Raw genomic sequence first — 26,593 nt, 5'->3', positions numbered from 1 at the left:
TAACGATGTAATGTTAATAAATAAATTTATAAAGCTCACAAAAAAAAAAAAAAAAAACACGAAGCACGTCCTTCCGGCTCATAAGTTTTGGAACTCAGGATTGCGTTCGCGCTAACGTGACGAATTGTCAATAAAAAAAAAATGCGGCTGCTTTCGACCGAAAAGTAAGATTTTGTGTGTGTTGGGATAAGAACCGAATGCGAATTCTGCCATGCGCCAACATTATATGGGCGCCAACGGCCATACCATGTTGAGTACACCGGTTCTCGTCCGATCACCGAAGTTAAGCAACATCGGGCGTGGTTAGTACTTGGATGGGTGACCGCCTGGGAACACCACGTGCTGTTGGCTCCCCTTCATTTACTTTTTTTTTTTTTTTTATACCGCCCTCTTTCCATACCACCGTTGTGTTGTGACAAAGATTCTTGCTTAAGCATTTTAAACTACTGTAATGACCATAAAGTACGAAATTGCAGTAATTGTCTCAGTTTGAGGGAGAATGTGCTAACCAAGTTCGCCAGGAAGTCTTTGAAAACGACAAAACAGTACGAATCGGCAGATATGTTCTGAAATACGTCAGCGCCTGTTGTTGTGTAGCGGTGTACAATTCCTACTTCGATATGTAATCATAAAGTTATTCTTTAGTCGTCTCGTCTCGTCTCCTCATCTCCTGCAGACGTTTCTTGTGCTTGCGCTGTTATATGGGCCACGACCCGAGCGGCAGCGAGCGGCAGTCGAGCAAAGTCGGGACAAGTCGGGACGGGGACAGGGACAGCGATAGGAATGGTGCGAATGCACTGCAAATTACGCAAACATCTCGTCTGATGCGAGGAAGCTCACATCGCCAGCAGTGGCGCCCTCCAACAGGAACTTCCACACCCCGTACAGGCCATACGCCGGTCGGCCGCGCGCCAGCCATCCACTGGACACCAGGGACAAGATGCGTCTTCCGCGAGTGTCGAAGGCTGCACGCGCCAAGCGGATGACAGGAGGTGCAACGAGAAGCTGCGCGTCTCACACACACGGCGGCGCGCCCGCTAGTTCGGCAGTCGCTCTGCTGGCACGTCGAATTGCGGAAGGAAGTGCTTAAAATTACAATTCTGTTCATGTTTTATGTTGTAAAGTTGTTAGCTTGTAACGATGTAATGTTAATAAATAAATTTATAAAGCTCACAAAAAAAAATACACGAAGCACGTCCTTCCGGCTCATAAGTTTTGGAACTCAGGATTGCGTTCGCGCTAACGTGACGAATTGTCAATAAAAAAAAATGCGGCTGCTTTCGACCGAAAAGTAAGATTTAGTGTGTGTTGGGATAAGAACCGAATGCGAATTCTGCCATGCGCCTACATTATATGGGCGCCAACGGCCATACAATGTTGAGTACACCGGTTCTCGTCCGATCACCGAAGTTAAGCAACATCGGGCGTGGTTAGTACTTGGATGGGTGACCGCCTGGGAACACCACGTGCTGTTGGCTCCCCTTCATTTACTTTTTTTTTTTTTTTTTTATACCGCCCTCTTTCCATACCACCGTTCTGTTGTGACAAAGATTCTTGCTTAAGCATTTTAAACTACTGTAATGACCATAAGGTACGAAATTGCAGTAAATGTCTCAGTTTGAGGGAGAATGTGCTAACCAAGTTCGCCAGGAAGTCTGTGAAAACGACAAAACAGTACGAATAGGCAGATATGTTCTGAAATACGTCAGCGCCTGTTGTTGTGTAGCGGTGTACAATTCCTACTTCGATATGTAATCATAAAGTTATTCTTTAGTCGTCTCGTCTCGTCTCCTCATCTCCTGCAGACGTTTCTTGTGCTTGCGCTGTTATATGGGCCACGACCCGAGCGGCAGCGAGCGGCAGTCGAGCAAAGTCGGGACAAGTCGGGACGGGGACAGGCACAGGGACAGGAATGGTGCGAATGCACTGCAAATTACGCAAACACCTCGTCTGAGGCGAGGCGAGGCGAGGCGAGGAAGCTCACATCGCCAGCAGTGGCGCCCTCCAACAAGACACTGCCACACCCCGCACAGGCCACACGCCGGCCGGCCGCGCGCCAGCCCTCCTGCGCTGGACACCAGGGACAAGATGCGTCTTCCGCGAGTGTCGAAGGCTGCACGCGCCAAGCGGATGACAGGAGGTGCAACGAGAAGCTGCGCGTCTCACACACACGGCGGCGCGCCCGCTAGTTCGGCAGTCGCTCTGCTGGCACGTCGGATTGCGGAAGGAAGTGCTTACAATTACAATTCTGTTCATGTTTTATGTTGTAAAGTTGTTACCTTGTAACGATGTAATGTTAATAAATAAATTTATAAAGCTCACAAAAAAAAAAAAAAAAACACGAAGCACGTCCTTCCGGCTCATAAGTTTTGGAACTCAGGATTGCGTTCGCGCTAACGTGACGAATTGTCAATAAAAAAAAAATGCGGCTGCTTTCGACCGAAAAGTAAGATTTTGTGTGTGTTGGGATAAGAACCGAATGCGAATTCTGCCATGCGCCAACATTATATGGGCGCCAACGGCCATACCATGTTGAGTACACCGGTTCTCGTCCGATCACCGAAGTTAAGCAACATCGGGCGTGGTTAGTACTTGGATGGGTGACCGCCTGGGAACACCACGTGCTGTTGGCTCCCCTTCATTTACTTTTTTTTTTTTTTTTATACCGCCCTCTTTCCATACCACCGTTGTGTTGTGACAAAGATTCTTGCTTAAGCATTTTAAACTACTGTAATGACCATAAAGTACGAAATTGCAGTAATTGTCTCAGTTTGAGGGAGAATGTGCTAACCAAGTTCGCCAGGAAGTCTTTGAAAACGACAAAACAGTACGAATCGGCAGATATGTTCTGAAATACGTCAGCGCCTGTTGTTGTGTAGCGGTGTACAATTCCTACTTCGATATGTAATCATAAAGTTATTCTTTAGTCGTCTCGTCTCGTCTCCTCATCTCCTGCAGACGTTTCTTGTGCTTGCGCTGTTATATGGGCCACGACCCGAGCGGCAGCGAGCGGCAGTCGAGCAAAGTCGGGACAAGTCGGGACGGGGACAGGGACAGCGATAGGAATGGTGCGAATGCACTGCAAATTACGCAAACATCTCGTCTGATGCGAGGAAGCTCACATCGCCAGCAGTGGCGCCCTCCAACAGGAACTTCCACACCCCGTACAGGCCATACGCCGGTCGGCCGCGCGCCAGCCATCCACTGGACACCAGGGACAAGATGCGTCTTCCGCGAGTGTCGAAGGCTGCACGCGCCAAGCGGATGACAGGAGGTGCAACGAGAAGCTGCGCGTCTCACACACACGGCGGCGCGCCCGCTAGTTCGGCAGTCGCTCTGCTGGCACGTCGGATTGCGGAAGGAAGTGCTTACAATTACAATTCTGTTCATGTTTTATGTTGTAAAGTTGTTACCTTGTAACGATGTAATGTTAATAAATAAATTTATAAAGCTCACAAAAAAAAAAAAAAAAACACGAAGCACGTCCTTCCGGCTCATAAGTTTTGGAACTCAGGATTGCGTTCGCGCTAACGTGACGAATTGTCAATAAAAAAAAAATGCGGCTGCTTTCGACCGAAAAGTAAGATTTTGTGTGTGTTGGGATAAGAACCGAATGCGAATTCTGCCATGCGCCAACATTATATGGGCGCCAACGGCCATACCATGTTGAGTACACCGGTTCTCGTCCGATCACCGAAGTTAAGCAACATCGGGCGTGGTTAGTACTTGGATGGGTGACCGCCTGGGAACACCACGTGCTGTTGGCTCCCCTTCATTTACTTTTTTTTTTTTTTTTATACCGCCCTCTTTCCATACCACCGTTGTGTTGTGACAAAGATTCTTGCTTAAGCATTTTAAACTACTGTAATGACCATAAAGTACGAAATTGCAGTAATTGTCTCAGTTTGAGGGAGAATGTGCTAACCAAGTTCGCCAGGAAGTCTTTGAAAACGACAAAACAGTACGAATCGGCAGATATGTTCTGAAATACGTCAGCGCCTGTTGTTGTGTAGCGGTGTACAATTCCTACTTCGATATGTAATCATAAAGTTATTCTTTAGTCGTCTCGTCTCGTCTCCTCATCTCCTGCAGACGTTTCTTGTGCTTGCGCTGTTATATGGGCCACGACCCGAGCGGCAGCGAGCGGCAGTCGAGCAAAGTCGGGACAAGTCGGGACGGGGACAGGCACAGGGACAGGAATGGTGCGAATGCACTGCAAATTACGCAAACACCTCGTCTGAGGCGAGGCGAGGCGAGGCGAGGAAGCTCACATCGCCAGCAGTGGCGCCCTCCAACAAGACACTGCCACACCCCGCACAGGCCACACGCCGGCCGGCCGCGCGCCAGCCCTCCTGCGCTGGACACCAGGGACAAGATGCGTCTTCCGCGAGTGTCGAAGGCTGCACGCGCCAAGCGGATGACAGGAGGTGCAACGAGAAGCTGCGCGTCTCACACACACGGCGGCGCGCCCGCTAGTTCGGCAGTCGCTCTGCTGGCACGTCGAATTGCGGAAGGAAGTGCTTAAAATTACAATTCTGTTCATGTTTTATGTTGTAAAGTTGTTAGCTTGTAACGATGTAATGTTAATAAATAAATTTATAAAGCTCACAAAAAAAAATACACGAAGCACGTCCTTCCGGCTCATAAGTTTTGGAACTCAGGATTGCGTTCGCGCTAACGTGACGAATTGTCAATAAAAAAAAATGCGGCTGCTTTCGACCGAAAAGTAAGATTTAGTGTGTGTTGGGATAAGAACCGAATGCGAATTCTGCCATGCGCCTACATTATATGGGCGCCAACGGCCATACAATGTTGAGTACACCGGTTCTCGTCCGATCACCGAAGTTAAGCAACATCGGGCGTGGTTAGTACTTGGATGGGTGACCGCCTGGGAACACCACGTGCTGTTGGCTCCCCTTCATTTACTTTTTTTTTTTTTTTTTTATACCGCCCTCTTTCCATACCACCGTTCTGTTGTGACAAAGATTCTTGCTTAAGCATTTTAAACTACTGTAATGACCATAAGGTACGAAATTGCAGTAAATGTCTCAGTTTGAGGGAGAATGTGCTAACCAAGTTCGCCAGGAAGTCTGTGAAAACGACAAAACAGTACGAATAGGCAGATATGTTCTGAAATACGTCAGCGCCTGTTGTTGTGTAGCGGTGTACAATTCCTACTTCGATATGTAATCATAAAGTTATTCTTTAGTCGTCTCGTCTCGTCTCCTCATCTCCTGCAGACGTTTCTTGTGCTTGCGCTGTTATATGGGCCACGACCCGAGCGGCAGCGAGCGGCAGTCGAGCAAAGTCGGGACAAGTCGGGACGGGGACAGGCACAGGGACAGGAATGGTGCGAATGCACTGCAAATTACGCAAACACCTCGTCTGAGGCGAGGCGAGGCGAGGCGAGGAAGCTCACATCGCCAGCAGTGGCGCCCTCCAACAAGACACTGCCACACCCCGCACAGGCCACACGCCGGCCGGCCGCGCGCCAGCCCTCCTGCGCTGGACACCAGGGACAAGATGCGTCTTCCGCGAGTGTCGAAGGCTGCACGCGCCAAGCGGATGACAGGAGGTGCAACGAGAAGCTGCGCGTCTCACACACACGGCGGCGCGCCCGCTAGTTCGGCAGTCGCTCTGCTGGCACGTCGGATTGCGGAAGGAAGTGCTTACAATTACAATTCTGTTCATGTTTTATGTTGTAAAGTTGTTACCTTGTAACGATGTAATGTTAATAAATAAATTTATAAAGCTCACAAAAAAAAAAAAAAAAACACGAAGCACGTCCTTCCGGCTCATAAGTTTTGGAACTCAGGATTGCGTTCGCGCTAACGTGACGAATTGTCAATAAAAAAAAAATGCGGCTGCTTTCGACCGAAAAGTAAGATTTTGTGTGTGTTGGGATAAGAACCGAATGCGAATTCTGCCATGCGCCAACATTATATGGGCGCCAACGGCCATACCATGTTGAGTACACCGGTTCTCGTCCGATCACCGAAGTTAAGCAACATCGGGCGTGGTTAGTACTTGGATGGGTGACCGCCTGGGAACACCACGTGCTGTTGGCTCCCCTTCATTTACTTTTTTTTTTTTTTTTATACCGCCCTCTTTCCATACCACCGTTGTGTTGTGACAAAGATTCTTGCTTAAGCATTTTAAACTACTGTAATGACCATAAAGTACGAAATTGCAGTAATTGTCTCAGTTTGAGGGAGAATGTGCTAACCAAGTTCGCCAGGAAGTCTTTGAAAACGACAAAACAGTACGAATCGGCAGATATGTTCTGAAATACGTCAGCGCCTGTTGTTGTGTAGCGGTGTACAATTCCTACTTCGATATGTAATCATAAAGTTATTCTTTAGTCGTCTCGTCTCGTCTCCTCATCTCCTGCAGACGTTTCTTGTGCTTGCGCTGTTATATGGGCCACGACCCGAGCGGCAGCGAGCGGCAGTCGAGCAAAGTCGGGACAAGTCGGGACGGGGACAGGGACAGCGATAGGAATGGTGCGAATGCACTGCAAATTACGCAAACATCTCGTCTGATGCGAGGAAGCTCACATCGCCAGCAGTGGCGCCCTCCAACAGGAACTTCCACACCCCGTACAGGCCATACGCCGGTCGGCCGCGCGCCAGCCATCCACTGGACACCAGGGACAAGATGCGTCTTCCGCGAGTGTCGAAGGCTGCACGCGCCAAGCGGATGACAGGAGGTGCAACGAGAAGCTGCGCGTCTCACACACACGGCGGCGCGCCCGCTAGTTCGGCAGTCGCTCTGCTGGCACGTCGGATTGCGGAAGGAAGTGCTTACAATTACAATTCTGTTCATGTTTTATGTTGTAAAGTTGTTACCTTGTAACGATGTAATGTTAATAAATAAATTTATAAAGCTCACAAAAAAAAAAAAAAAACACGAAGCACGTCCTTCCGGCTCATAAGTTTTGGAACTCAGGATTGCGTTCGCGCTAACGTGACGAATTGTCAATAAAAAAAAAATGCGGCTGCTTTCGACCGAAAAGTAAGATTTTGTGTGTGTTGGGATAAGAACCGAATGCGAATTCTGCCATGCGCCAACATTATATGGGCGCCAACGGCCATACCATGTTGAGTACACCGGTTCTCGTCCGATCACCGAAGTTAAGCAACATCGGGCGTGGTTAGTACTTGGATGGGTGACCGCCTGGGAACACCACGTGCTGTTGGCTCCCCTTCATTTACTTTTTTTTTTTTTTTTATACCGCCCTCTTTCCATACCACCGTTGTGTTGTGACAAAGATTCTTGCTTAAGCATTTTAAACTACTGTAATGACCATAAAGTACGAAATTGCAGTAATTGTCTCAGTTTGAGGGAGAATGTGCTAACCAAGTTCGCCAGGAAGTCTTTGAAAACGACAAAACAGTACGAATCGGCAGATATGTTCTGAAATACGTCAGCGCCTGTTGTTGTGTAGCGGTGTACAATTCCTACTTCGATATGTAATCATAAAGTTATTCTTTAGTCGTCTCGTCTCGTCTCCTCATCTCCTGCAGACGTTTCTTGTGCTTGCGCTGTTATATGGGCCACGACCCGAGCGGCAGCGAGCGGCAGTCGAGCAAAGTCGGGACAAGTCGGGACGGGGACAGGCACAGGGACAGGAATGGTGCGAATGCACTGCAAATTACGCAAACACCTCGTCTGAGGCGAGGCGAGGCGAGGCGAGGAAGCTCACATCGCCAGCAGTGGCGCCCTCCAACAAGACACTGCCACACCCCGCACAGGCCACACGCCGGCCGGCCGCGCGCCAGCCCTCCTGCGCTGGACACCAGGGACAAGATGCGTCTTCCGCGAGTGTCGAAGGCTGCACGCGCCAAGCGGATGACAGGAGGTGCAACGAGAAGCTGCGTGTCTCACACACACGGCGGCGCGCCCGCTAGTTCGGCAGTCGCTCTGCTGGCACGTCGAATTGCGGAAGGAAGTGCTTAAAATTACAATTCTGTTCATGTTTTATGTTGTAAAGTTGTTAGCTTGTAACGATGTAATGTTAATAAATAAATTTATAAAGCTCACAAAAAAAAATACACGAAGCACGTCCTTCCGGCTCATAAGTTTTGGAACTCAGGATTGCGTTCGCGCTAACGTGACGAATTGTCAATAAAAAAAAATGCGGCTGCTTTCGACCGAAAAGTAAGATTTAGTGTGTGTTGGGATAAGAACCGAATGCGAATTCTGCCATGCGCCTACATTATATGGGCGCCAACGGCCATACAATGTTGAGTACACCGGTTCTCGTCCGATCACCGAAGTTAAGCAACATCGGGCGTGGTTAGTACTTGGATGGGTGACCGCCTGGGAACACCACGTGCTGTTGGCTCCCCTTCATTTACTTTTTTTTTTTTTTTTTTATACCGCCCTCTTTCCATACCACCGTTCTGTTGTGACAAAGATTCTTGCTTAAGCATTTTAAACTACTGTAATGACCATAAGGTACGAAATTGCAGTAAATGTCTCAGTTTGAGGGAGAATGTGCTAACCAAGTTCGCCAGGAAGTCTGTGAAAACGACAAAACAGTACGAATAGGCAGATATGTTCTGAAATACGTCAGCGCCTGTTGTTGTGTAGCGGTGTACAATTCCTACTTCGATATGTAATCATAAAGTTATTCTTTAGTCGTCTCGTCTCGTCTCCTCATCTCCTGCAGACGTTTCTTGTGCTTGCGCTGTTATATGGGCCACGACCCGAGCGGCAGCGAGCGGCAGTCGAGCAAAGTCGGGACAAGTCGGGACGGGGACAGGCACAGGGACAGGAATGGTGCGAATGCACTGCAAATTACGCAAACACCTCGTCTGAGGCGAGGCGAGGCGAGGCGAGGAAGCTCACATCGCCAGCAGTGGCGCCCTCCAACAAGACACTGCCACACCCCGCACAGGCCACACGCCGGCCGGCCGCGCGCCAGCCCTCCTGCGCTGGACACCAGGGACAAGATGCGTCTTCCGCGAGTGTCGAAGGCTGCACGCGCCAAGCGGATGACAGGAGGTGCAACGAGAAGCTGCGCGTCTCACACACACGGCGGCGCGCCCGCTAGTTCGGCAGTCGCTCTGCTGGCACGTCGGATTGCGGAAGGAAGTGCTTACAATTACAATTCTGTTCATGTTTTATGTTGTAAAGTTGTTAGCTTGTAACGATGTAATGTTAATAAATAAATTTATAAAGCTCACAAAAAAAAAAAAAACACGAAGAACGTCCTTCCGGCTCATAAGTTTTGGAACTCAGGATTGCGTTCGCGCTAACGTGACGAATTGTCAATAAAAAAAAAATGCGGCTGCTTTCGACCGAAAAGTAAGATTTTGTGTGTGTTGGGATAAGAACCGAATGCGAATTCTGCCATGCGCCAACATTATATGGGCGCCAACGGCCATACCATGTTGAGTACACCGGTTCTCGTCCGATCACCGAAGTTAAGCAACATCGGGCGTGGTTAGTACTTGGATGGGTGACCGCCTGGGAACACCACGTGCTGTTGGCTCCCCTTCATTTACTTTTTTTTTTTTTTTATACCGCCCTCTTTCCATACCACCGTTGTGTTGTGACAAAGATTCTTGCTTAAGCATTTTAAACTACTGTAATGACCATAAAGTACGAAATTGCAGTAATTGTCTCAGTTTGAGGGAGAATGTGCTAACCAAGTTCGCCAGGAAGTCTTTGAAAACGACAAAACAGTACGAATCGGCAGATATGTTCTGAAATACGTCAGCGCCTGTTGTTGTGTAGCGGTGTACAATTCCTACTTCGATATGTAATCATAAAGTTATTCTTTAGTCGTCTCGTCTCGTCTCCTCATCTCCTGCAGACGTTTCTTGTGCTTGCGCTGTTATATGGGCCACGACCCGAGCGGCAGCGAGCGGCAGTCGAGCAAAGTCGGGACAAGTCGGGACGGGGACAGGGACAGCGATAGGAATGGTGCGAATGCACTGCAAATTACGCAAACATCTCGTCTGATGCGAGGAAGCTCACATCGCCAGCAGTGGCGCCCTCCAACAGGAACTTCCACACCCCGTACAGGCCATACGCCGGTCGGCCGCGCGCCAGCCATCCACTGGACACCAGGGACAAGATGCGTCTTCCGCGAGTGTCGAAGGCTGCACGCGCCAAGCGGATGACAGGAGGTGCAACGAGAAGCTGCGCGTCTCACACACACGGCGGCGCGCCCGCTAGTTCGGCAGTCGCTCTGCTGGCACGTCGGATTGCGGAAGGAAGTGCTTACAATTACAATTCTGTTCATGTTTTATGTTGTAAAGTTGTTACCTTGTAACGATGTAATGTTAATAAATAAATTTATAAAGCTCACAAAAAAAAAAAAAAAAAACACGAAGCACGTCCTTCCGGCTCATAAGTTTTGGAACTCAGGATTGCGTTCGCGCTAACGTGACGAATTGTCAATAAAAAAAAAATGCGGCTGCTTTCGACCGAAAAGTAAGATTTTGTGTGTGTTGGGATAAGAACCGAATGCGAATTCTGCCATGCGCCAACATTATATGGGCGCCAACGGCCATACCATGTTGAGTACACCGGTTCTCGTCCGATCACCGAAGTTAAGCAACATCGGGCGTGGTTAGTACTTGGATGGGTGACCGCCTGGGAACACCACGTGCTGTTGGCTCCCCTTCATTTACTTTTTTTTTTTTTTTTATACCGCCCTCTTTCCATACCACCGTTGTGTTGTGACAAAGATTCTTGCTTAAGCATTTTAAACTACTGTAATGACCATAAAGTACGAAATTGCAGTAATTGTCTCAGTTTGAGGGAGAATGTGCTAACCAAGTTCGCCAGGAAGTCTTTGAAAACGACAAAACAGTACGAATCGGCAGATATGTTCTGAAATACGTCAGCGCCTGTTGTTGTGTAGCGGTGTACAATTCCTACTTCGATATGTAATCATAAAGTTATTCTTTAGTCGTCTCGTCTCGTCTCCTCATCTCCTGCAGACGTTTCTTGTGCTTGCGCTGTTATATGGGCCACGACCCGAGCGGCAGCGAGCGGCAGTCGAGCAAAGTCGGGACAAGTCGGGACGGGGACAGGCACAGGGACAGGAATGGTGCGAATGCACTGCAAATTACGCAAACACCTCGTCTGAGGCGAGGCGAGGCGAGGCGAGGAAGCTCACATCGCCAGCAGTGGCGCCCTCCAACAAGACACTGCCACACCCCGCACAGGCCACACGCCGGCCGGCCGCGCGCCAGCCCTCCTGCGCTGGACACCAGGGACAAGATGCGTCTTCCGCGAGTGTCGAAGGCTGCACGCGCCAAGCGGATGACAGGAGGTGCAACGAGAAGCTGCGCGTCTCACACACACGGCGGCGCGCCCGCTAGTTCGGCAGTCGCTCTGCTGGCACGTCGGATTGCGGAAGGAAGTGCTTACAATTACAATTCTGTTCATGTTTTATGTTGTAAAGTTGTTAGCTTGTAACGATGTAATGTTAATAAATAAATTTATAAAGCTCACAAAAAAAAAAAAAAACACGAAGAACGTCCTTCCGGCTCATAAGTTTTGGAACTCAGGATTGCGTTCGCGCTAACGTGACGAATTGTCAATAAAAAAAAAATGCGGCTGCTTTCGACCGAAAAGTAAGATTTTGTGTGTGTTGGGATAAGAACCGAATGCGAATTCTGCCATGCGCCAACATTATATGGGCGCCAACGGCCATACCATGTTGAGTACACCGGTTCTCGTCCGATCACCGAAGTTAAGCAACATCGGGCGTGGTTAGTACTTGGATGGGTGACCGCCTGGGAACACCACGTGCTGTTGGCTCCCCTTCATTTACTTTTTTTTTTTTTTTATACCGCCCTCTTTCCATACCACCGTTGTGTTGTGACAAAGATTCTTGCTTAAGCATTTTAAACTACTGTAATGACCATAAAGTACGAAATTGCAGTAATTGTCTCAGTTTGAGGGAGAATGTGCTAACCAAGTTCGCCAGGAAGTCTTTGAAAACGACAAAACAGTACGAATCGGCAGATATGTTCTGAAATACGTCAGCGCCTGTTGTTGTGTAGCGGTGTACAATTCCTACTTCGATATGTAATCATAAAGTTATTCTTTAGTCGTCTCGTCTCGTCTCCTCATCTCCTGCAGACGTTTCTTGTGCTTGCGCTGTTATATGGGCCACGACCCGAGCGGCAGCGAGCGGCAGTCGAGCAAAGTCGGGACAAGTCGGGACGGGGACAGGCACAGGGACAGGAATGGTGCGAATGCACTGCAAATTACGCAAACACCTCGTCTGAGGCGAGGCGAGGCGAGGCGAGGAAGCTCACATCGCCAGCAGTGGCGCCCTCCAACAAGACACTGCCACACCCCGCACAGGCCACACGCCGGCCGGCCGCGCGCCAGCCCTCCTGCGCTGGACACCAGGGACAAGATGCGTCTTCCGCGAGTGTCGAAGGCTGCACGCGCCAAGCGGATGACAGGAGGTGCAACGAGAAGCTGCGCGTCTCACACACACGGCGGCGCGCCCGCTAGTTCGGCAGTCGCTCTGCTGGCACGTCGGATTGCGGAAGGAAGTGCTTACAATTACAATTCTGTTCATGTTTTATGTTGTAAAGTTGTTAGCTTGTAACGATGTAATGTTAATAAATAAATTTATAAAGCTCACAAAAAAAAAAAAAAACACGAAGAACGTCCTTCCGGCTCATAAGTTTTGGAACTCAGGATTGCGTTCGCGCTAACGTGACGAATTGTCAATAAAAAAAAAATGCGGCTGCTTTCGACCGAAAAGTAAGATTTTGTGTGTGTTGGGATAAGAACCGAATGCGAATTCTGCCATGCGCCAACATTATATGGGCGCCAACGGCCATACCATGTTGAGTACACCGGTTCTCGTCCGATCACCGAAGTTAAGCAACATCGGGCGTGGTTAGTACTTGGATGGGTGACCGCCTGGGAACACCACGTGCTGTTGGCTCCCCTTCATTTACTTTTTTTTTTTTTTTATACCGCCCTCTTTCCATACCACCGTTGTGTTGTGACAAAGATTCTTGCTTAAGCATTTTAAACTACTGTAATGACCATAAAGTACGAAATTGCAGTAATTGTCTCAGTTTGAGGGAGAATGTGCTAACCAAGTTCGCCAGGAAGTCTTTGAAAACGACAAAACAGTACGAATCGGCAGATATGTTCTGAAATACGTCAGCGCCTGTTGTTGTGTAGCGGTGTACAATTCCTACTTCGATATGTAATCATAAAGTTATTCTTTAGTCGTCTCGTCTCGTCTCCTCATCTCCTGCAGACGTTTCTTGTGCTTGCGCTGTTATATGGGCCACGACCCGAGCGGCAGCGAGCGGCAGTCGAGCAAAGTCGGGACAAGTCGGGACGGGGACAGGGACAGCGATAGGAATGGTGCGAATGCACTGCAAATTACGCAAACATCTCGTCTGATGCGAGGAAGCTCACATCGCCAGCAGTGGCGCCCTCCAACAGGAACTTCCACACCCCGTACAGGCCATACGCCGGTCGGCCGCGCGCCAGCCATCCACTGGACACCAGGGACAAGATGCGTCTTCCGCGAGTGTCGAAGGCTGCACGCGCCAAGCGGATGACAGGAGGTGCAACGAGAAGCTGCGCGTCTCACACACACGGCGGCGCGCCCGCTAGTTCGGCAGTCGCTCTGCTGGCACGTCGGATTGCGGAAGGAAGTGCTTACAATTACAATTCTGTTCATGTTTTATGTTGTAAAGTTGTTACCTTGTAACGATGTAATGTTAATAAATAAATTTATAAAGCTCACAAAAAAAAAAAAAAAAAAAACACGAAGCACGTCCTTCCGGCTCATAAGTTTTGGAACTCAGGATTGCGTTCGCGCTAACGTGACGAATTGTCAATAAAAAAAAAATGCGGCTGCTTTCGACCGAAAAGTAAGATTTTGTGTGTGTTGGGATAAGAACCGAATGCGAATTCTGCCATGCGCCAACATTATATGGGCGCCAACGGCCATACCATGTTGAGTACACCGGTTCTCGTCCGATCACCGAAGTTAAGCAACATCGGGCGTGGTTAGTACTTGGATGGGTGACCGCCTGGGAACACCACGTGCTGTTGGCTCCCCTTCATTTACTTTTTTTTTTTTTTTTATACCGCCCTCTTTCCATACCACCGTTGTGTTGTGACAAAGATTCTTGCTTAAGCATTTTAAACTACTGTAATGACCATAAAGTACGAAATTGCAGTAATTGTCTCAGTTTGAGGGAGAATGTGCTAACCAAGTTCGCCAGGAAGTCTTTGAAAACGACAAAACAGTACGAATCGGCAGATATGTTCTGAAATACGTCAGCGCCTGTTGTTGTGTAGCGGTGTACAATTCCTACTTCGATATGTAATCATAAAGTTATTCTTTAGTCGTCTCGTCTCGTCTCCTCATCTCCTGCAGACGTTTCTTGTGCTTGCGCTGTTATATGGGCCACGACCCGAGCGGCAGCGAGCGGCAGTCGAGCAAAGTCGGGACAAGTCGGGACGGGGACAGGCACAGGGACAGGAATGGTGCGAATGCACTGCAAATTACGCAAACACCTCGTCTGAGGCGAGGCGAGGCGAGGCGAGGAAGCTCACATCGCCAGCAGTGGCGCCCTCCAACAAGACACTGCCACACCCCGCACAGGCCACACGCCGGCCGGCCGCGCGCCAGCCCTCCTGCGCTGGACACCAGGGACAAGATGCGTCTTCCGCGAGTGTCGAAGGCTGCACGCGCCAAGCGGATGACAGGAGGTGCAACGAGAAGCTGCGCGTCTCACACACACGGCGGCGCGCCCGCTAGTTCGGCAGTCGCTCTGCTGGCACGTCGAATTGCGGAAGGAAGTGCTTAAAATTACAATTCTGTTCATGTTTTATGTTGTAAAGTTGTTAGCTTGTAACGATGTAATGTTAATAAATAAATTTATAAAGCTCACAAAAAAAAATACACGAAGCACGTCCTTCCGGCTCATAAGTTTTGGAACTCAGGATTGCGTTCGCGCTAACGTGACGAATTGTCAATAAAAAAAAATGCGGCTGCTTTCGACCGAAAAGTAAGATTTAGTGTGTGTTGGGATAAGAACCGAATGCGAATTCTGCCATGCGCCTACATTATATGGGCGCCAACGGCCATACAATGTTGAGTACACCGGTTCTCGTCCGATCACCGAAGTTAAGCAACATCGGGCGTGGTTAGTACTTGGATGGGTGACCGCCTGGGAACACCACGTGCTGTTGGCTCCCCTTCATTTACTTTTTTTTTTTTTTTATACCGCCCTCTTTCCATACCACCGTTCTGTTGTGACAAAGATTCTTGCTTAAGCATTTTAAACTACTGTAATGACCATAAGGTACGAAATTGCAGTAAATGTCTCAGTTTGAGGGAGAATGTGCTAACCAAGTTCGCCAGGAAGTCTGTGAAAACGACAAAACAGTACGAATAGGCAGATATGTTCTGAAATACGTCAGCGCCTGTTGTTGTGTAGCGGTGTACAATTCCTACTTCGATATGTAATCATAAAGTTATTCTTTAGTCGTCTCGTCTCGTCTCCTCATCTCCTGCAGACGTTTCTTGTGCTTGCGCTGTTATATGGGCCACGACCCGAGCGGCAGCGAGCGGCAGTCGAGCAAAGTCGGGACAAGTCGGGACGGGGACAGGCACAGGGACAGGAATGGTGCGAATGCACTGCAAATTACGCAAACACCTCGTCTGAGGCGAGGCGAGGCGAGGCGAGGAAGCTCACATCGCCAGCAGTGGCGCCCTCCAACAAGACACTGCCACACCCCGCACAGGCCACACGCCGGCCGGCCGCGCGCCAGCCCTCCTGCGCTGGACACCAGGGACAAGATGCGTCTTCCGCGAGTGTCGAAGGCTGCACGCGCCAAGCGGATGACAGGAGGTGCAACGAGAAGCTGCGCGTCTCACACACACGGCGGCGCGCCCGCTAGTTCGGCAGTCGCTCTGCTGGCACGTCGAATTGCGGAAGGAAGTGCTTAAAATTACAATTCTGTTCATGTTTTATGTTGTAAAGTTGTTAGCTTGTAACGATGTAATGTTAATAAATAAATTTATAAAGCTCACAAAAAAAAATACACGAAGCACGTCCTTCCGGCTCATAAGTTTTGGAACTCAGGATTGCGTTCGCGCTAACGTGACGAATTGTCAATAAAAAAAAATGCGGCTGCTTTCGACCGAAAAGTAAGATTTTGTGTGTGTTGGGATAAGAACCGAATGCGAATTCTGCCATGCGCCTACATTATATGGGCGCCAACGGCCATACAATGTTGAGTACACCGGTTCTCGTCCGATCACCGAAGTTAAGCAACATCGGGCGTGGTTAGTACTTGGATGGGTGACCGCCTGGGAACACCACGTGCTGTTGGCTCCCCTTCATTTACTTTTTTTTTTTTTTTATACCGCCCTCTTTCCATACCACCGTTCTGTTGTGACAAAGATTCTTGCTTAAGCATTTTAAACTACTGTAATGACCATAAGGTACGAAATTGCAGTAAATGTCTCAGTTTGAGGGAGAATGTGCTAACCAAGTTCGCCAGGAAGTCTGTGAAAACGACAAAACAGTACGAATAGGCAGATATGTTCTGAAATACGTCAGCGCCTGTTGTTGTGTAGCGGTGTACAATTCCTACTTCGATATGTAATCATAAAGTTATTCTTTAGTCGTCTCGTCTCGTCTCCTCATCTCCTGCAGACGTTTCTTGTGCTTGCGCTGTTATATGGGCCACGACCCGAGCGGCAGCGAGCGGCAGTCGAGCAAAGTCGGGACAAGTCGGGACGGGGACAGGCACAGGGACAGGAATGGTGCGAATGCACTGCAAATTACGCAAACACCTCGTCTGAGGCGAGGCGAGGCGAGGCGAGGCGAGGAAGCTCACATCGCCAGCAGTGGCGCCCTCCAACAAGACACTGCCACACCCCGCACAGGCCACACGCCGGCCGGCCGCGCGCCAGCCCTCCTGCGCTGGACACCAGGGACAAGATGCGTCTTCCGCGAGTGTCGAAGGCTGCACGCGCCAAGCGGATGACAGGAGGTGCAACGAGAAGCTGCGCGTCTCACACACACGGCGGCGCGCCCGCTAGTTCGGCAGTCGCTCTGCTGGCACGTCGAATTGCGGAAGGAAGTGCTTAAAATTACAATTCTGTTCATGTTTTATGTTGTAAAGTTGTTAGCTTGTAACGATGTAATGTTAATAAATAAATTTATAAAGCTCACAAAAAAAAATACACGAAGCACGTCCTTCCGGCTCATAAGTTTTGGAACTCAGGATTGCGTTCGCGCTAACGTGACGAATTGTCAAAAAAAAAAAAATGCGGCTGCTTTCGACCGAAAAGTAAGATTTAGTGTGTGTTGGGATAAGAACCGAATGCGAATTCTGCCATGCGCCTACATTATATGGGCGCCAACGGCCATACAATGTTGAGTACACCGGTTCTCGTCCGATCACCGAAGTTAAGCAACATCGGGCGTGGTTAGTACTTGGATGGGTGACCGCCTGGGAACACCACGTGCTGTTGGCTCCCCTTCATTTACTTTTTTTTTTTTTTTATACCGCCCTCTTTCCATACCACCGTTCTGTTGTGACAAAGATTCTTGCTTAAGCATTTTAAACTACTGTAATGACCATAAGGTACGAAATTGCAGTAAATGTCTCAGTTTGAGGGAGAATGTGCTAACCAAGTTCGCCAGGAAGTCTGTGAAAACGACAAAACAGTACGAATAGGCAGATATGTTCTGAAATACGTCAGCGCCTGTTGTTGTGTAGCGGTGTACAATTCCTACTTCGATATGTAATCATAAAGTTATTCTTTAGTCGTCTCGTCTCGTCTCCTCATCTCCTGCAGACGTTTCTTGTGCTTGCGCTGTTATATGGGCCACGACCCGAGCGGCAGCGAGCGGCAGTCGAGCAAAGTCGGGACAAGTCGGGACGGGGACAGGCACAGGGACAGGAATGGTGCGAATGCACTGCAAATTACGCAAACACCTCGTCTGAGGCGAGGCGAGGCGAGGCGAGGAAGCTCACATCGCCAGCAGTGGCGCCCTCCAACAAGACACTGCCACACCCCGCACAGGCCACACGCCGGCCGGCCGCGCGCCAGCCCTCCTGCGCTGGACACCAGGGACAAGATGCGTCTTCCGCGAGTGTCGAAGGCTGCACGCGCCAAGCGGATGACAGGAGGTGCAACGAGAAGCTGCGCGTCTCACACACACGGCGGCGCGCCCGCTAGTTCGGCAGTCGCTCTGCTGGCACGTCGAATTGCGGAAGGAAGTGCTTAAAATTACAATTCTGTTCATGTTTTATGTTGTAAAGTTGTTAGCTTGTAACGATGTAATGTTAATAAATAAATTTATAAAGCTCACAAAAAAAAATACACGAAGCACGTCCTTCCGGCTCATAAGTTTTGGAACTCAGGATTGCGTTCGCGCTAACGTGACGAATTGTCAATAAAAAAAAATGCGGCTGCTTTCGACCGAAAAGTAAGATTTAGTGTGTGTTGGGATAAGAACCGAATGCGAATTCTGCCATGCGCCTACATTATATGGGCGCCAACGGCCATACAATGTTGAGTACACCGGTTCTCGTCCGATCACCGAAGTTAAGCAACATCGGGCGTGGTTAGTACTTGGATGGGTGACCGCCTGGGAACACCACGTGCTGTTGGCTCCCCTTCATTTACTTTTTTTTTTTTTTTATACCGCCCTCTTTCCATACCACCGTTCTGTTGTGACAAAGATTCTTGCTTAAGCATTTTAAACTACTGTAATGACCATAAGGTACGAAATTGCAGTAAATGTCTCAGTTTGAGGGAGAATGTGCTAACCAAGTTCGCCAGGAAGTCTGTGAAAACGACAAAACAGTACGAATAGGCAGATATGTTCTGAAATACGTCAGCGCCTGTTGTTGTGTAGCGGTGTACAATTCCTACTTCGATATGTAATCATAAAGTTATTCTTTAGTCGTCTCGTCTCGTCTCCTCATCTCCTGCAGACGTTTCTTGTGCTTGCGCTGTTATATGGGCCACGACCCGAGCGGCAGCGAGCGGCAGTCGAGCAAAGTCGGGACAAGTCGGGACGGGGACAGGCACAGGGACAGGAATGGTGCGAATGCACTGCAAATTACGCAAACACCTCGTCTGAGGCGAGGCGAGGCGAGGCGAGGAAGCTCACATCGCCAGCAGTGGCGCCCTCCAACAAGACACTGCCACACCCCGCACAGGCCACACGCCGGCCGGCCGCGCGCCAGCCCTCCTGCGCTGGACACCAGGGACAAGATGCGTCTTCCGCGAGTGTCGAAGGCTGCACGCGCCAAGCGGATGACAGGAGGTGCAACGAGAAGCTGCGCGTCTCACACACACGGCGGCGCGCCCGCTAGTTCGGCAGTCGCTCTGCTGGCACGTCGGATTGCGGAAGGAAGTGCTTACAATTACAATTCTGTTCATGTTTTATGTTGTAAAGTTGTTAGCTTGTAACGATGTAATGTTAATAAATAAATTTATAAAGCTCACAAAAAAAAAAAAAAACACGAAGAACGTCCTTCCGGCTCATAAGTTTTGGAACTCAGGATTGCGTTCGCGCTAACGTGACGAATTGTCAATAAAAAAAAAATGCGGCTGCTTTCGACCGAAAAGTAAGATTTTGTGTGTGTTGGGATAAGAACCGAATGCGAATTCTGCCATGCGCCAACATTATATGGGCGCCAACGGCCATACCATGTTGAGTACACCGGTTCTCGTCCGATCACCGAAGTTAAGCAACATCGGGCGTGGTTAGTACTTGGATGGGTGACCGCCTGGGAACACCACGTGCTGTTGGCTCCCCTTCATTTACTTTTTTTTTTTTTTTATACCGCCCTCTTTCCATACCACCGTTGTGTTGTGACAAAGATTCTTGCTTAAGCATTTTAAACTACTGTAATGACCATAAAGTACGAAATTGCAGTAATTGTCTCAGTTTGAGGGAGAATGTGCTAACCAAGTTCGCCAGGAAGTCTTTGAAAACGACAAAACAGTACGAATCGGCAGATATGTTCTGAAATACGTCAGCGCCTGTTGTTGTGTAGCGGTGTACAATTCCTACTTCGATATGTAATCATAAAGTTATTCTTTAGTCGTCTCGTCTCGTCTCCTCATCTCCTGCAGACGTTTCTTGTGCTTGCGCTGTTATATGGGCCACGACCCGAGCGGCAGCGAGCGGCAGTCGAGCAAAGTCGGGACAAGTCGGGACGGGGACAGGGACAGCGATAGGAATGGTGCGAATGCACTGCAAATTACGCAAACATCTCGTCTGATGCGAGGAAGCTCACATCGCCAGCAGTGGCGCCCTCCAACAGGAACTTCCACACCCCGTACAGGCCATACGCCGGTCGGCCGCGCGCCAGCCATCCACTGGACACCAGGGACAAGATGCGTCTTCCGCGAGTGTCGAAGGCTGCACGCGCCAAGCGGATGACAGGAGGTGCAACGAGAAGCTGCGCGTCTCACACACACGGCGGCGCGCCCGCTAGTTCGGCAGTCGCTCTGCTGGCACGTCGGATTGCGGAAGGAAGTGCTTACAATTACAATTCTGTTCATGTTTTATGTTGTAAAGTTGTTACCTTGTAACGATGTAATGTTAATAAATAAATTTATAAAGCTCACAAAAAAAAAAAAAAAAAACACGAAGCACGTCCTTCCGGCTCATAAGTTTTGGAACTCAGGATTGCGTTCGCGCTAACGTGACGAATTGTCAATAAAAAAAAAATGCGGCTGCTTTCGACCGAAAAGTAAGATTTTGTGTGTGTTGGGATAAGAACCGAATGCGAATTCTGCCATGCGCCAACATTATATGGGCGCCAACGGCCATACCATGTTGAGTACACCGGTTCTCGTCCGATCACCGAAGTTAAGCAACATCGGGCGTGGTTAGTACTTGGATGGGTGACCGCCTGGGAACACCACGTGCTGTTGGCTCCCCTTCATTTACTTTTTTTTTTTTTTTTATACCGCCCTCTTTCCATACCACCGTTGTGTTGTGACAAAGATTCTTGCTTAAGCATTTTAAACTACTGTAATGACCATAAAGTACGAAATTGCAGTAATTGTCTCAGTTTGAGGGAGAATGTGCTAACCAAGTTCGCCAGGAAGTCTTTGAAAACGACAAAACAGTACGAATCGGCAGATATGTTCTGAAATACGTCAGCGCCTGTTGTTGTGTAGCGGTGTACAATTCCTACTTCGATATGTAATCATAAAGTTATTCTTTAGTCGTCTCGTCTCGTCTCCTCATCTCCTGCAGACGTTTCTTGTGCTTGCGCTGTTATATGGGCCACGACCCGAGCGGCAGCGAGCGGCAGTCGAGCAAAGTCGGGACAAGTCGGGACGGGGACAGGCACAGGGACAGGAATGGTGCGAATGCACTGCAAATTACGCAAACACCTCGTCTGAGGCGAGGCGAGGCGAGGCGAGGAAGCTCACATCGCCAGCAGTGGCGCCCTCCAACAAGACACTGCCACACCCCGCACAGGCCACACGCCGGCCGGCCGCGCGCCAGCCCTCCTGCGCTGGACACCAGGGACAAGATGCGTCTTCCGCGAGTGTCGAAGGCTGCACGCGCCAAGCGGATGACAGGAGGTGCAACGAGAAGCTGCGCGTCTCACACACACGGCGGCGCGCCCCGCTAGTTCGGCAGTCGCTCTGCTGGCACGTCGAATTGCGGAAGGAAGTGCTTAAAATTACAATTCTGTTCATGTTTTATGTTGTAAAGTTGTTAGCTTGTAACGATGTAATGTTAATAAATAAATTTATAAAGCTCACAAAAAAAAATACACGAAGCACGTCCTTCCGGCTCATAAGTTTTGGAACTCAGGATTGCGTTCGCGCTAACGTGACGAATTGTCAATAAAAAAAAATGCGGCTGCTTTCGACCGAAAAGTAAGATTTAGTGTGTGTTGGGATAAGAACCGAATGCGAATTCTGCCATGCGCCTACATTATATGGGCGCCAACGGCCATACAATGTTGAGTACACCGGTTCTCGTCCGATCACCGAAGTTAAGCAACATCGGGCGTGGTTAGTACTTGGATGGGTGACCGCCTGGGAACACCACGTGCTGTTGGCTCCCCTTCATTTACTTTTTTTTTTTTTTATACCGCCCTCTTTCCATACCACCGTTCTGTTGTGACAAAGATTCTTGCTTAAGCATTTTAAACTACTGTAATGACCATAAGGTACGAAATTGCAGTAAATGTCTCAGTTTGAGGGAGAATGTGCTAACCAAGTTCGCCAGGAAGTCTGTGAAAACGACAAAACAGTACGAATAGGCAGATATGTTCTGAAATACGTCAGCGCCTGTTGTTGTGTAGCGGTGTACAATTCCTACTTCGATATGTAATCATAAAGTTATTCTTTAGTCGTCTCGTCTCGTCTCCTCATCTCCTGCAGACGTTTCTTGTGCTTGCGCTGTTATATGGGCCACGACCCGAGCGGCAGCGAGCGGCAGTCGAGCAAAGTCGGGACAAGTCGGGACGGGGACAGGCACAGGGACAGGAATGGTGCGAATGCACTGCAAATTACGCAAACACCTCGTCTGAGGCGAGGCGAGGCGAGGCGAGGAAGCTCACATCGCCAGCAGTGGCGCCCTCCAACAAGACACTGCCACACCCCGCACAGGCCACACGCCGGCCGGCCGCGCGCCAGCCCTCCTGCGCTGGACACCAGGGACAAGATGCGTCTTCCGCGAGTGTCGAAGGCTGCACGCGCCAAGCGGATGACAGGAGGTGCAACGAGAAGCTGCGCGTCTCACACACACGGCGGCGCGCCCGCTAGTTCGGCAGTCGCTCTGCTGGCACGTCGGATTGCGGAAGGAAGTGCTTACAATTACAATTCTGTTCATGTTTTATGTTGTAAAGTTGTTAGCTTGTAACGATGTAATGTTAATAAATAAATTTATAAAGCTCACAAAAAAAAAAAAAACACGAAGAACGTCCTTCCGGCTCATAAGTTTTGGAACTCAGGATTGCGTTCGCGCTAACGTGACGAATTGTCAATAAAAAAAAATGCGGCTGCTTTCGACCGAAAAGTAAGATTTTGTGTGTGTTGGGATAAGAACCGAATGCGAATTCTGCCATGCGCCAACATTATATGGGCGCCAACGGCCATACCATGTTGAGTACACCGGTTCTCGTCCGATCACCGAAGTTAAGCAACATCGGGCGTGGTTAGTACTTGGATGGGTGACCGCCTGGGAACACCACGTGCTGTTGCTCCCCTTCATTTACTTTTTTTTTTTTTTATACCGCCCTCTTTCCATACCACCGTTGTGTTGTGACAAAGATTCTTGCTTAAGCATTTTAAACTACTGTAATGACCATAAAGTACGAAATTGCAGTAATTGTCTCAGTTTGAGGGAGAATGTGCTAACCAAGTTCGCCAGGAAGTCTTTGAAAACGACAAAACAGTACGAATCGGCAGATATGTTCTGAAATACGTCAGCGCCTGTTGTTGTGTAGCGGTGTACAATTCCTACTTCGATATGTAATCATAAAGTTATTCTTTAGTCGTCTCGTCTCGTCTCCTCATCTCCTGCAGACGTTTCTTGTGCTTGCGCTGTTATATGGGCCACGACCCGAGCGGCAGCGAGCGGCAGTCGAGCAAAGTCGGGACAAGTCGGGACGGGGACAGGGACAGCGATAGGAATGGTGCGAATGCACTGCAAATTACGCAAACATCTCGTCTGATGCGAGGAAGCTCACATCGCCAGCAGTGGCGCCCTCCAACAGGAACTTCCACACCCCGTACAGGCCATACGCCGGTCGGCCGCGCGCCAGCCATCCACTGGACACCAGGGACAAGATGCGTCTTCCGCGAGTGTCGAAGGCTGCACGCGCCAAGCGGATGACAGGAGGTGCAACGAGAAGCTGCGCGTCTCACACACACGGCGGCGCGCCCGCTAGTTCGGCAGTCGCTCTGCTGGCACGTCGAATTGCGGAAGGAAGTGCTTAAAATTACAATTCTGTTCATGTTTTATGTTGTAAAGTTGTTAGCTTGTAACGATGTAATGTTAATAAATAAATTTATAAAGCTCACAAAAAAAAATACACGAAGCACGTCCTTCCGGCTCATAAGTTTTGGAACTCAGGATTGCGTTCGCGCTAACGTGACGAATTGTCAATAAAAAAAAATGCGGCTGCTTTCGACCGAAAAGTAAGATTTAGTGTGTGTTGGGATAAGAACCGAATGCGAATTCTGCCATGCGCCTACATTATATGGGCGCCAACGGCCATACAATGTTGAGTACACCGGTTCTCGTCCGATCACCGAAGTTAAGCAACATCGGGCGTGGTTAGTACTTGGATGGGTGACCGCCTGGGAACACCACGTGCTGTTGGCTCCCCTTCATTTACTTTTTTTTTTTTTTTATACCGCCCTCTTTCCATACCACCGTTCTGTTGTGACAAAGATTCTTGCTTAAGCATTTTAAACTACTGTAATGACCATAAGGTACGAAATTGCAGTAAATGTCTCAGTTTGAGGGAGAATGTGCTAACCAAGTTCGCCAGGAAGTCTGTGAAAACGACAAAACAGTACGAATAGGCAGATATGTTCTGAAATACGTCAGCGCCTGTTGTTGTGTAGCGGTGTACAATTCCTACTTCGATATGTAATCATAAAGTTATTCTTTAGTCGTCTCGTCTCGTCTCCTCATCTCCTGCAGACGTTTCTTGTGCTTGCGCTGTTATATGGGCCACGACCCGAGCGGCAGCGAGCGGCAGTCGAGCAAAGTCGGGACAAGTCGGGACGGGGACAGGCACAGGGACAGGAATGGTGCGAATGCACTGCAAATTACGCAAACACCTCGTCTGAGGCGAGGCGAGGCGAGGCGAGGAAGCTCACATCGCCAGCAGTGGCGCCCTCCAACAAGACACTGCCACACCCCGCACAGGCCACACGCCGGCCGGCCGCGCGCCAGCCCTCCTGCGCTGGACACCAGGGACAAGATGCGTCTTCCGCGAGTGTCGAAGGCTGCACGCGCCAAGCGGATGACAGGAGGTGCAACGAGAAGCTGCGCGTCTCACACACACGGGCGGCGCGCCCGCTAGTTCGGCAGTCGCTCTGCTGGCACGTCGAATTGCGGAAGGAAGTGCTTAAAATTACAATTCTGTTCATGTTTTATGTTGTAAAGTTGTTAGCTTGTAACGATGTAATGTTAATAAATAAATTTATAAAGCTCACAAAAAAAAATACACGAAGCACGTCCTTCCGGCTCATAAGTTTTGGAACTCAGGATTGCGTTCGCGCTAACGTGACGAATTGTCAATAAAAAAAAATGCGGCTGCTTTCGACCGAAAAGTAAGATTTAGTGTGTGTTGGGATAAGAACCGAATGCGAATTCTGCCATGCGCCTACATTATATGGGCGCCAACGGCCATACAATGTTGAGTACACCGGTTCTCGTCCGATCACCGAAGTTAAGCAACATCGGGCGTGGTTAGTACTTGGATGGGTGACCGCCTGGGAACACCACGTGCTGTTGGCTCCCCTTCATTTACTTTTTTTTTTTTTTTATACCGCCCTCTTTCCATACCACCGTTCTGTTGTGACAAAGATTCTTGCTTAAGCATTTAAACTACTGTAATGACCATAAGGTACGAAATTGCAGTAAATGTCTCAGTTTGAGGGAGAATGTGCTAACCAAGTTCGCCAGGAAGTCTGTGAAAACGACAAAACAGTACGAATAGGCAGATATGTTCTGAAATACGTCAGCGCCTGTTGTTGTGTAGCGGTGTACAATTCCTACTTCGATATGTAATCATAAAGTTATTCTTTAGTCGTCTCGTCTCGTCTCCTCATCTCCTGCAGACGTTTCTTGTGCTTGCGCTGTTATATGGGCCACGACCCGAGCGGCAGCGAGCGGCAGTCGAGCAAAGTCGGGACAAGTCGGGACGGGGACAGGACAGCGATAGGAATGGTGCGAATGCACTGCAAATTACGCAAACATCTCGTCTGATGCGAGGAAGCTCACATCGCCAGCAGTGGCGCCCTCCAACAGGAACTTCCACACCCCGTACAGGCCATACGCCGGTCGGCCGCGCGCCAGCCATCCACTGGACACCAGGGACAAGATGCGTCTTCCGCGAGTGTCGAAGGCTGCACGCGCCAAGCGGATGACAGGAGGTGCAACGAGAAGCTGCGCGTCTCACACACACGGCGGCGCGCCCGCTAGTTCGGCAGTCGCTCTGCTGGCACGTCGAATTGCGGAAGGAAGTGCTTAAAATTACAATTCTGTTCATGTTTTATGTTGTAAAGTTGTTAGCTTGTAACGATGTAATGTTAATAAATAAATTTATAAAGCTCACAAAAAAAAATACACGAAGCACGTCCTTCCGGCTCATAAGTTTTGGAACTCAGGATTGCGTTCGCGCTAACGTGACGAATTGTCAATAAAAAAAAATGCGGCTGCTTTCGACCGAAAAGTAAGATTTAGTGTGTGTTGGGATAAGAACCGAATGCGAATTCTGCCATGCGCCTACATTATATGGGCGCCAACGGCCATACAATGTTGAGTACACCGGTTCTCGTCCGATCACCGAAGTTAAGCAACATCGGGCGTGGTTAGTACTTGGA

General features: G+C 49.4%; 23 non-coding genes across 23 annotated transcripts; all 23 read left to right on the top strand.

The window, feature by feature from the left end:
- Window positions 1–232: 232 nt before the first annotated feature.
- LOC124737322 lies at window positions 233–351 on the top strand. The gene has a single exon (XR_007009668.1). It is a non-coding gene; the product is annotated as a 5S ribosomal RNA (ribosomal RNA).
- A 1,008-nt stretch (window positions 352–1,359) lies between these two features.
- Window positions 1,360–1,478, top strand: LOC124737345. Its single transcript, XR_007009689.1, has one exon. It is a non-coding gene; the product is annotated as a 5S ribosomal RNA (ribosomal RNA).
- A 1,036-nt stretch (window positions 1,479–2,514) lies between these two features.
- Window positions 2,515–2,633, top strand: LOC124737321. The gene has a single exon (XR_007009667.1). It is a non-coding gene; the product is annotated as a 5S ribosomal RNA (ribosomal RNA).
- A 1,015-nt stretch (window positions 2,634–3,648) lies between these two features.
- Window positions 3,649–3,767, top strand: LOC124737320. Its single transcript, XR_007009666.1, has one exon. It is a non-coding gene; the product is annotated as a 5S ribosomal RNA (ribosomal RNA).
- Window positions 3,768–4,794: 1,027 nt separating this feature from the next.
- On the top strand, window positions 4,795–4,913 carry LOC124737344. The gene has a single exon (XR_007009688.1). It is a non-coding gene; the product is annotated as a 5S ribosomal RNA (ribosomal RNA).
- A 1,036-nt stretch (window positions 4,914–5,949) lies between these two features.
- LOC124737318 lies at window positions 5,950–6,068 on the top strand. Its single transcript, XR_007009665.1, has one exon. It is a non-coding gene; the product is annotated as a 5S ribosomal RNA (ribosomal RNA).
- A 1,014-nt stretch (window positions 6,069–7,082) lies between these two features.
- LOC124737317 lies at window positions 7,083–7,201 on the top strand. The gene has a single exon (XR_007009664.1). It is a non-coding gene; the product is annotated as a 5S ribosomal RNA (ribosomal RNA).
- A 1,027-nt stretch (window positions 7,202–8,228) lies between these two features.
- On the top strand, window positions 8,229–8,347 carry LOC124737343. Its single transcript, XR_007009687.1, has one exon. It is a non-coding gene; the product is annotated as a 5S ribosomal RNA (ribosomal RNA).
- A 1,033-nt stretch (window positions 8,348–9,380) lies between these two features.
- LOC124737316 lies at window positions 9,381–9,499 on the top strand. Its single transcript, XR_007009663.1, has one exon. It is a non-coding gene; the product is annotated as a 5S ribosomal RNA (ribosomal RNA).
- Window positions 9,500–10,514: 1,015 nt separating this feature from the next.
- Window positions 10,515–10,633, top strand: LOC124737315. The gene has a single exon (XR_007009662.1). It is a non-coding gene; the product is annotated as a 5S ribosomal RNA (ribosomal RNA).
- A 1,032-nt stretch (window positions 10,634–11,665) lies between these two features.
- LOC124737354 lies at window positions 11,666–11,784 on the top strand. Its single transcript, XR_007009697.1, has one exon. It is a non-coding gene; the product is annotated as a 5S ribosomal RNA (ribosomal RNA).
- Window positions 11,785–12,815: 1,031 nt separating this feature from the next.
- On the top strand, window positions 12,816–12,934 carry LOC124737350. The gene has a single exon (XR_007009694.1). It is a non-coding gene; the product is annotated as a 5S ribosomal RNA (ribosomal RNA).
- Window positions 12,935–13,951: 1,017 nt separating this feature from the next.
- On the top strand, window positions 13,952–14,070 carry LOC124737338. Its single transcript, XR_007009683.1, has one exon. It is a non-coding gene; the product is annotated as a 5S ribosomal RNA (ribosomal RNA).
- A 1,027-nt stretch (window positions 14,071–15,097) lies between these two features.
- LOC124737342 lies at window positions 15,098–15,216 on the top strand. Its single transcript, XR_007009686.1, has one exon. It is a non-coding gene; the product is annotated as a 5S ribosomal RNA (ribosomal RNA).
- Window positions 15,217–16,242: 1,026 nt separating this feature from the next.
- LOC124737340 lies at window positions 16,243–16,361 on the top strand. Its single transcript, XR_007009685.1, has one exon. It is a non-coding gene; the product is annotated as a 5S ribosomal RNA (ribosomal RNA).
- A 1,032-nt stretch (window positions 16,362–17,393) lies between these two features.
- LOC124737339 lies at window positions 17,394–17,512 on the top strand. The gene has a single exon (XR_007009684.1). It is a non-coding gene; the product is annotated as a 5S ribosomal RNA (ribosomal RNA).
- A 1,026-nt stretch (window positions 17,513–18,538) lies between these two features.
- LOC124737337 lies at window positions 18,539–18,657 on the top strand. The gene has a single exon (XR_007009682.1). It is a non-coding gene; the product is annotated as a 5S ribosomal RNA (ribosomal RNA).
- A 1,031-nt stretch (window positions 18,658–19,688) lies between these two features.
- On the top strand, window positions 19,689–19,807 carry LOC124737326. Its single transcript, XR_007009672.1, has one exon. It is a non-coding gene; the product is annotated as a 5S ribosomal RNA (ribosomal RNA).
- Window positions 19,808–20,822: 1,015 nt separating this feature from the next.
- LOC124737314 lies at window positions 20,823–20,941 on the top strand. The gene has a single exon (XR_007009661.1). It is a non-coding gene; the product is annotated as a 5S ribosomal RNA (ribosomal RNA).
- A 1,028-nt stretch (window positions 20,942–21,969) lies between these two features.
- LOC124737336 lies at window positions 21,970–22,088 on the top strand. Its single transcript, XR_007009681.1, has one exon. It is a non-coding gene; the product is annotated as a 5S ribosomal RNA (ribosomal RNA).
- A 1,028-nt stretch (window positions 22,089–23,116) lies between these two features.
- LOC124737349 lies at window positions 23,117–23,235 on the top strand. Its single transcript, XR_007009693.1, has one exon. It is a non-coding gene; the product is annotated as a 5S ribosomal RNA (ribosomal RNA).
- A 1,005-nt stretch (window positions 23,236–24,240) lies between these two features.
- Window positions 24,241–24,359, top strand: LOC124737335. The gene has a single exon (XR_007009680.1). It is a non-coding gene; the product is annotated as a 5S ribosomal RNA (ribosomal RNA).
- Window positions 24,360–25,386: 1,027 nt separating this feature from the next.
- LOC124737334 lies at window positions 25,387–25,505 on the top strand. The gene has a single exon (XR_007009679.1). It is a non-coding gene; the product is annotated as a 5S ribosomal RNA (ribosomal RNA).
- The last annotated feature ends 1,088 nt before the right edge of the window (window positions 25,506–26,593 follow it).

Source organism: Schistocerca piceifrons, unplaced genomic scaffold (assembly GCF_021461385.2).
Source record: "Schistocerca piceifrons isolate TAMUIC-IGC-003096 unplaced genomic scaffold, iqSchPice1.1 HiC_scaffold_1697, whole genome shotgun sequence".
NCBI lineage: Eukaryota > Metazoa > Arthropoda > Insecta > Orthoptera > Acrididae > Schistocerca > Schistocerca piceifrons.
This window is presented reverse-complemented; position numbering and strand designations above follow the sequence as displayed.